This window comes from Notolepis coatsorum (assembly GCF_963971535.1).
Source record: "Notolepis coatsorum genome assembly, chromosome: 5".
Classification (NCBI taxonomy): domain Eukaryota; kingdom Metazoa; phylum Chordata; class Actinopteri; order Aulopiformes; family Paralepididae; genus Notolepis; species Notolepis coatsorum.
Window position 1 is genome coordinate 199,126,252 of NC_140169.1, and position 7,500 is coordinate 199,133,751.

A 7,500-nucleotide genomic window follows, 5' to 3' on the forward strand; every position below is an offset into this window, starting at 1 on the left:
CGTGGGGTGCCACTGACCTCCGTCCCTCATCTTGCGTCCGGAGGTGGACTTCCTCAGCCGACTGCGTCCGAGCTGAACAGCGTGTTGAGCTCGTCCAGGGGGCTGGTCAGAGGCCTCCCGTTGGCCGGGTTGAACAGCAGCGGCGAGGAGGAGCACGAGTGAGCCCGGGGGGGCTCGGGGCGGGACGACGACGTCTTTGCCGGGGAGTAGGGGGAGGCTTCCCCAGGGGGTCCCCCCCTCCCCCTCCTCCCGTGCGGGGGCAGCAGACGAAAGCTTGGGGGAGTCGGAGCGCGTCAGGGACAGGAAGCCGGCGTCCGGGGGAAGGGGAAGTGGGAGGGGGGTCGGTAGGGCGGAGGGAGGGCGTTGTTGGCGGGAGGAGGAGGCGGCGGCGGCGGCGGCGGGGGGGAGCGGAGGAGGCGTGGCCCTGTCGGGCATCAGGACGGACAGGCTGGGGGAGGAGTCGGCCCTCTGCCGGGCGTACTGCGGGGAGAGGGGGCTGTCGGGGCCGCCGTAGTTCAGGTTGGTCTCGAACACCGGCAGCTTCTTCACCTCCAGCGGGGTGAGGGGCGACTCGTCCGAGGCCGGCGAGCAGGTGACGGGCGACGGGGGGAAGACCAGGAGAGGAGGGCGGTGGGGGAGCAGGTTGGGGAAGGGCGGGGGGATGTCACAGCCTCCCTCTCTCCTCTCCCCCGCCGCGGTGGTGCCGGAGTCCGTGCTAGTGGTCACTCCCGCCGCTCGCTTGCTCTCCCCGCCGCCCCCTTGGGAGGCGACGCCCCTCCCCCCAGCAGCCCCGGCAGGACCAACCCCAGGGCCTCCAGCTTGGCTGCCACGGCGACCACGCTGACGACGGGAAGCGCCCCCCCGTCCTCCCCCCGTACTTCATCTCCTCGTAGACGGCCTCGGCGTCGGCCTGCTCCTCCGGGCTGTCGGGCCCCTGGGCCCCCACCATCTCGATGTAGACGTCCTCCTCGGCCTGGCCCCCCCGGTGGTAGAGGCTCAGCGCCGGCGCCCCCTGCAGGGCGTCTATAGAGCCACTCTCCCCCCGGCGCGGGACAGCAGGGCTAGCTTGACGTCGGCGGGGGGCGGAGCTGGTGGAGGTGGAGGCCGGCGGCGTTGATCTCCTCGTAGGAGCCCGTCAGCTTGGTGTTGGGGCTGCGCTTGGGCTTGGGGGGGGCACCTTCCTGGTGGTGCTGTAGTCGTCGCTGTGGGGGCGGGGCTTGGCTGAGGAGGAAGTGGCAGAAGAAGAAGAACAGCTGGTTAATCGGAGGGGCTTACAAACATATATCTTTGCTGAGACATTAAAACTCTGCCTAGAACCAACGCTCTAAAGAAAACCGCAATGCATAGAGCCATAACATATTGGAATAGGATCCCATTACATATCATACGGACGGAAAACAAGGACATAATAAGGAGCCATAATCCGGAAGGAAATCAATATGACATGAGTGTAGTGCAGCCATGTTATCCAAACTTCTTCTGTTTACTTTGTGTTTTTTTTTTTTAAAGGTATGGTGAAATAGATTCACCTATGACCTTTTGTTTTATTTTCTATTGATTATGTATGTGATTATCAGATTGTGATATATGACTGGTTTACACTGAATGTTTCATATTTGTATGTGTATATCTGTGAGGACCCCAGGAAGAGTAGTCAACACGTTGATGATGACTAATGGGGATCCTAATAAACAAACAAACAAACATTGACAAGTTGATGACACAAAAGTCTCAACTGTCTATTTTTTTGTTGTCGTTTATGTTGGTAACAATCTAGGAATCGGAATTTGTTCCTGTTCTTCTTGTTTGTTTTACGTTGATAACCAAAAAAAGAAGAAAGAACGCTCAGCTGTCAGGTGGTCCTGTGTAGAAAAGAGCACTTTAACATGCCAGGGCTGGTGCACTGTAACCACTAGGGCTGACCTCCATTAGTCAAATAGTCAACTAATCGATCGAAAAGAGCCATAGTCGACTGCCAACCTGGTAGTCAAAATTAAAAAGAAATTAAATAAAATGATTATAATTTTATTTTTATATTTTTTAATCATTCTTTCCAAAAGCAAAGAGGCCTAGAAGCGTGGCTAACGCTAATGGCGCACATGTGTCTAATGGACACACTAGACAAATATCAAGATGTATCCATCAGTGGACCAATTGCATGCTTTCACAGAGGACAAGATGCCTTCAGTCGACTCCTTCAGACATTAAGCACCCCCACAGCCCAAATGGAATGATCCCCCCCCCCAAAAAAAAACGGTATGTATGTATGTATGTTGACCAGTAAGCTCTGGTCAAGTACTGATAAAGTAGTGCAGGGTCTGTAGAGGACAGCTGAGTAGTGATACTGATAAAGTAGTTCCTGCAGGGTCTGTAGAGGACAGCTGAGTAGTGATACTGATAAAGTAGTTCCTGCAGGGGACAGCTGAGTAGTGATACTGATAAAGTAGTTCCTGCAGGGTCTGTAGAGGACAGCTGAGTAGTGATACTGATAAAGTAGTTCCTGCAGGGTCTGTAGAGGACAGCTGAGTAGTGATACTGATAAAGTAGTTCCTGCAGGGTCTGTAGAGGACAGCTGAGTAGTGATACTGATAAAGTAGTTCCTGCAGGGTCTGTAGAGGACAGCTGAGTAGTGATACTGATAAAGTAGTTCCTGCAGGGTCTGTAGAGACAGCTAGTAGTGATACTGATAAAGTAGTTCCTGCAGGTCTGTAGAGGACAGCTGAGTAGTGATACTGATAAAGTAGTTCCTGCAGGGTCTGTAGAGGACAGCTGAGTAGTGATACTGATAAAGTAGTTCCTGCAGGGGACAGCTGAGTAGTGATACTGATAAAGTAGTGCAGGGTCTGTAGAGGACAGCTGAGTAGTGATACTGATAAAGTAGTTCCTGCAGAGTCTGTAGAGGACAGCTGAGTAGTGATACTGATAAAGTAGTTCCTGCAGGGGACAGCTGAGTAGTGATACTGATAAAGTAGTTCCTGCAGGGGACAGCTGAGTAGTGATACTGATAAAGTAGTACCTGCAGGGTCTGTAGAGGACAGCTGAGTAGTGATACTGATAAAGTAGTTCCTGCAGGGGACAGCTGAGTAGTGATACTGATAAAGTAGTACCTGCAGGGTCGCAGGGGACAGCTGAGTAGTGATACTGATTAAAGTAGTTCCTGCAGGGGACAGCTGAGTAGTGATACTGATAAGTAGTACCTGCAGGGTCTGTAGAGGACAGCTGAGTAGTGATACTGATAAAGTAGTTCCTGCAGGGGACAGCTGAGTAGTGATACTGATAAAGTAGTTCCTGCAGGGTCTGTAGAGGACAGCTGAGTAGTGATACTGATAAAGTAGTTCCTGCAGGGGACAGCTGAGTAGTGATACTGATAAAGTAGTACCTGCAGGGTCTGCAGGGGACAGCTGAGTAGTGATACTGATAAAGTAGTACCTGCAGGGTCCTGTAAGGCAGTGGTTCTCAACTGGTCTAGCCTCGGGACCCAACATTTTCCTTAGTCATTAAGTAGCGACCCACATTTTGAACGACTATGATTTATTTCAAATGTTTTATTTTTTTTGCAGTAATACACAATATTCCATGCACTGTTAAAACATGAAATAAACACAAAAAAGTGCAACAAAAGTGCAACTAGGGCTAAAAACCCAATACAATAAATAATAATAATAATAATAATAATAAATATATTAATAATAATAATAATAATAATAATAATAATAATAATAATAATAATAATAATAATAATAATAAATATAATAATAATAATAATAATAATAATAAATAATAATAATTATGCTTCTTAGCAGCCTTCTTAGCTTAACATAACAGGCCTACAGTAAGTTTGGGGGAACTAATGGGATAACTGGGGTTGCAACAAAAGTACAACTATGGCTAAAACACATGAAATAAATAATAATAATAATAATAATAATAATAATAATAATAATAATAATAATAAAATAATAATAATAATAATAATAATAATAATAATAATAATAATAATAATAATAATAATAATAATAATAATAATAATAATAATAATAATAAATAATATATCCTTCTTAGCAGACTTCTTAGCTTAAACATCCCAGGGAACTAATGGGATAACTGGGGATGTTGTTTGCTCCTGACAAGAGTCTCAAAGTCTGGGGTGATGGTAGACAAAGCAACTCTGAGGTCATGCTCAATGTCCAATCTGTTCTCTGCTTTGTCTTCAGCTGGACCAGAGCTGAGAAGCCACTTTCAGAAAGATAGCTAATGCAAAAAAAATAAAAATTATATTAATTTTTTTTTTTTTTACACACACATCCGCGACCCATTCAAAATGGCCCCGCGACCCACTTTTGGGTCACGACCCACCAGTTGAGAAACACTGCTGTAGGGGACAGCTGAGTAGTGATACTGATAAAGTAGTACCTGCAGGGTCTGCAGGGGACAGCTGAGTAGTGATACTGATAAAGTAGTACCTGTAGGGGGCAGCTGAGTAGTGATACTGATAAAGTAGTTCCTGCAGGGAACAGCTGAGTAGTGATATTGATAAAGTAGTACCTGCAGGTCTGTCGGGGACACTGAGTAGTGATACTGATAAAGTAGTACCTGCAGGGTCTGTCGGGGACATCTGAGTAGTGATACTGATAAAGTAGTACCTGCAGGATCCTGTAGGGGACATCTGAGTAGTGATATTGATAAAGTAGTACCTGCAGTGTCTGTCGGGGACATCTGAGTAGTGATACTGATAAAGTAGTACCTGCAGGGTCCTGTAGGGGACATCTGAGTAGTGATACTGATAAAGTAGTACCTGCAGGGTCTGTAGGGGACATCTGAGTAGTGATACTGATAAAGTAGTACCTGCAGGGTCCTGTAGGGGACATCTGAGTAGTGATACTGATAAAGTAGTACCTGCAGGGTCTGTCGGGGACAGCTGAGATTTGGGGGGATTCCAGGGGGGGAGGTGTAGCCCTCAGGAGTAGGACTCTCTCTGGGTCCTAGAGTCAGTCCAGCGCTGACTAACTCGTACGAGGCGCTCAGACGTGTGTTGGGGGTCCCTCTTTGTTTGGGAGGGGGCTGCTTCCGGGGAGAGGCCAGACCCCCCCCGCCGGTCCCGTCCTCGGTGGTATGGCCCGCCTGCTGCAGGGCCGGTCTAATGGGTGGACTGGCGGCGGGTGGACCATGGTCTCCAGCGCCAGGGGGATGGGCACCGAGCTGGAGCGGAAGTGGCGGATCATTCGGCTTCCCCGCTGACAGAGCCCTTCTCCACAACCCTGGAGAGAGAGAGGGAGAGAGAGAGGGAGAGAGAGGGGAGGGAGAGGGGGAGAGAGAGAGGGAGGGAGAGAGGGAGAAAGAGAGTGAGAGGAGAGAGGGAGAGAGACAGAGAGAGAGAGGAGAGAGAGGGATAGAGAGAGGGAGAGAGAGAGAGGGAGAGAGAGAAGTAGAGAGGGAGAGATAGAGAGGGAGAGAGAGAGAGGGAGAGATAGGAGAGAGGGGGAGAGAGGGGGAGAGAGGGGGAGAGAGGGAGAGAGAGGGAGAGAGAGAGAGATAGAGAGAGATAGAGAGAGGAGAGAGAGAGAGAGAGAAGAGAGAGAGAGAGAGAGAGAGAGAGAGAGAGAGAGAGAGAGAGAGAGAGGGAGAGAGAGGGAGAGGGAGAGGGGAGAGAGAGAGAGAGAGAGAGAGAGAGAGAGAGAGAGAGAGAGAGAGAGAGAGAGAAGAGAGAAGAGAGAGAGAGAGAGAGAGAGAGAGAGAGAGAGAGACATGGATGGAGACAGGGAGGGAGACAGAGATAGGGAGACAGGGAGGGAGGAGACAGGGAGGGAGAGAGGGAGGGAGACAGGGATGGAGACAGGGAGGGAGACAGAGAGGGAGACATAGAGGGAGACAGGGAGGGAGGGAGACAGGGAGGGAGGGAGACAGGGAGGGGAGAGAGGGAGGGAGACAGGGATGGAGACAGGGAGGGAGACAGAGAGGGAGACAGAGAGGGGAGACAGTGAGGGAGACAGGATAGAGACAGGGGAGGGAGACAGAGAGGGAGACAGAGAGGGAGACAGAGAGGGAGACAGAGAGGGAGACAGGGAGGGAGACAGAGAGGGAGACAGGTAGGGAGACAGAGAGGGAGACAGAGGAGGGAGACAGGGAGGGAGACAGGAGGGAGACAGGGAGGAGACAGAGAGGGAGACAGAGAGGGAGACAGGGAGGGAGACAGGAGGGAGAGGGAGACATGGAGGAGACAGGGAGGGAGACAGGGATGGAGACAGGGAGGGAGACAGGGAGGGAGGGAGACAAGGGAGGGAGGGACAAGGGAGGGATACAGGGATGGAGACAGGGAGGGAGACAGGGAGGGGAGAAGGGGAGGGAGACAGGGATGGAGACAGGGATGGAGACAGGGAGGGAGACAGGGATGGAGAGAGGGAGGGAGACAGAGAGGGAGACAGAGAGGGAGACAGAGAGGGAGATAGGGAGGGAGACAGGGAGGGAGAGAGGGAGGGAGACAGGGATGGAGACAGGGAGGGAGACAGAGAGGGATACATGGATGGAGACAGGGAGGGAGACAGAGAGGGAGACATGGATGGAGACAGGGAGGGAGACAGAGATGGAGACAGAGAGGGAGACAGAGAGGGGAGACAGAGAGGGAGACATGGATGGAGACAGGGAGGGGAGACAGGGAGGGAGACAGGGAGGGAGAGAGGGAGGGAGACAGGGATGGAGACATGGAGGGAGACAGAGAGGGGAGGGGGAGACTGGATGGAGACAGGGAGAGGGAGACAGGGAGGGAGACATGGATGGAGACAGGGAGGGAGACAGAGGAGACAGAGAGGAGACATGGATGGAGACAGGGAGGGAGACAGAGAGACAGCGAGGGATACAGAGAGGGAGAGAGACAGAGAGGGAGACAGAGAGGGAGGGAGGAGAGGGAGAGAGACAGAGAGGAGACAGAGAGGGAGGGAGAGATGGAGAGAGAGGAGAGAGAGAGAGAGAGAGAGAGAGGGAGAGAGAGAGAGGGAGACAGACAGAGAGGCCAATAGACAGATAGAGGCCGAGAGAGAGAGGGAGAGAGACAGAGAGGCCAAGAGACAGAGATAGAGGCCGAGAGAGAGAGGGAGAGAGAGAGAGACAGAGCGGCCAAGAGACAGAGATAGAGGCCGAGAGAGAGAGAGAGGGAGAGAGAGGAGAGAGAGAGAGAGAGAGAGAGAGAGAGAGATAGTGTCTGAAAATAAGCCAGCCAGCTACAATGAGAGCAATCCTGTTTCTGGTACCATGCAATTAAACAATTGCACAATTAATGCCGATATCCAGATACATGTTAATAATCACTCCAGTCTTACCATGCTTGACTAAAAAGATAGCTGGATAGCTACCTAAGCTTTCTGTTCAACATACTGTTAGATCATATTCACTGTTTTGCAAAACCTATGCAACGCTAGCGACTATGATGCCTGCTAGCATAAGATTAGCACAACATTAGCTTTCTGAAAAATGAGGATGCATGCTTTCTACTGCGTCTATGTGTTT

At 50.9% G+C, this 7,500-nt stretch overlaps 1 pseudogene across 1 annotated transcript in view; it reads right to left on the reverse strand.

The window, feature by feature from the left end:
- LOC311228508 (unconventional myosin-XVI-like) overlaps positions 1 to 7,500 on the reverse strand; it is a 190,184-nt pseudogene that overhangs the window by 89,529 nt on the left and 93,155 nt on the right. The window contains exons 4-5 of the transcript in view: positions 4,897 to 5,258; positions 18 to 1,221 (exon numbers count right to left, since the gene is read on the reverse strand). The product of the transcript in view is annotated as an unconventional myosin-XVI-like (transcript). The remainder of the gene's footprint in view (positions 1 to 17; positions 1,222 to 4,896; positions 5,259 to 7,500) is intronic.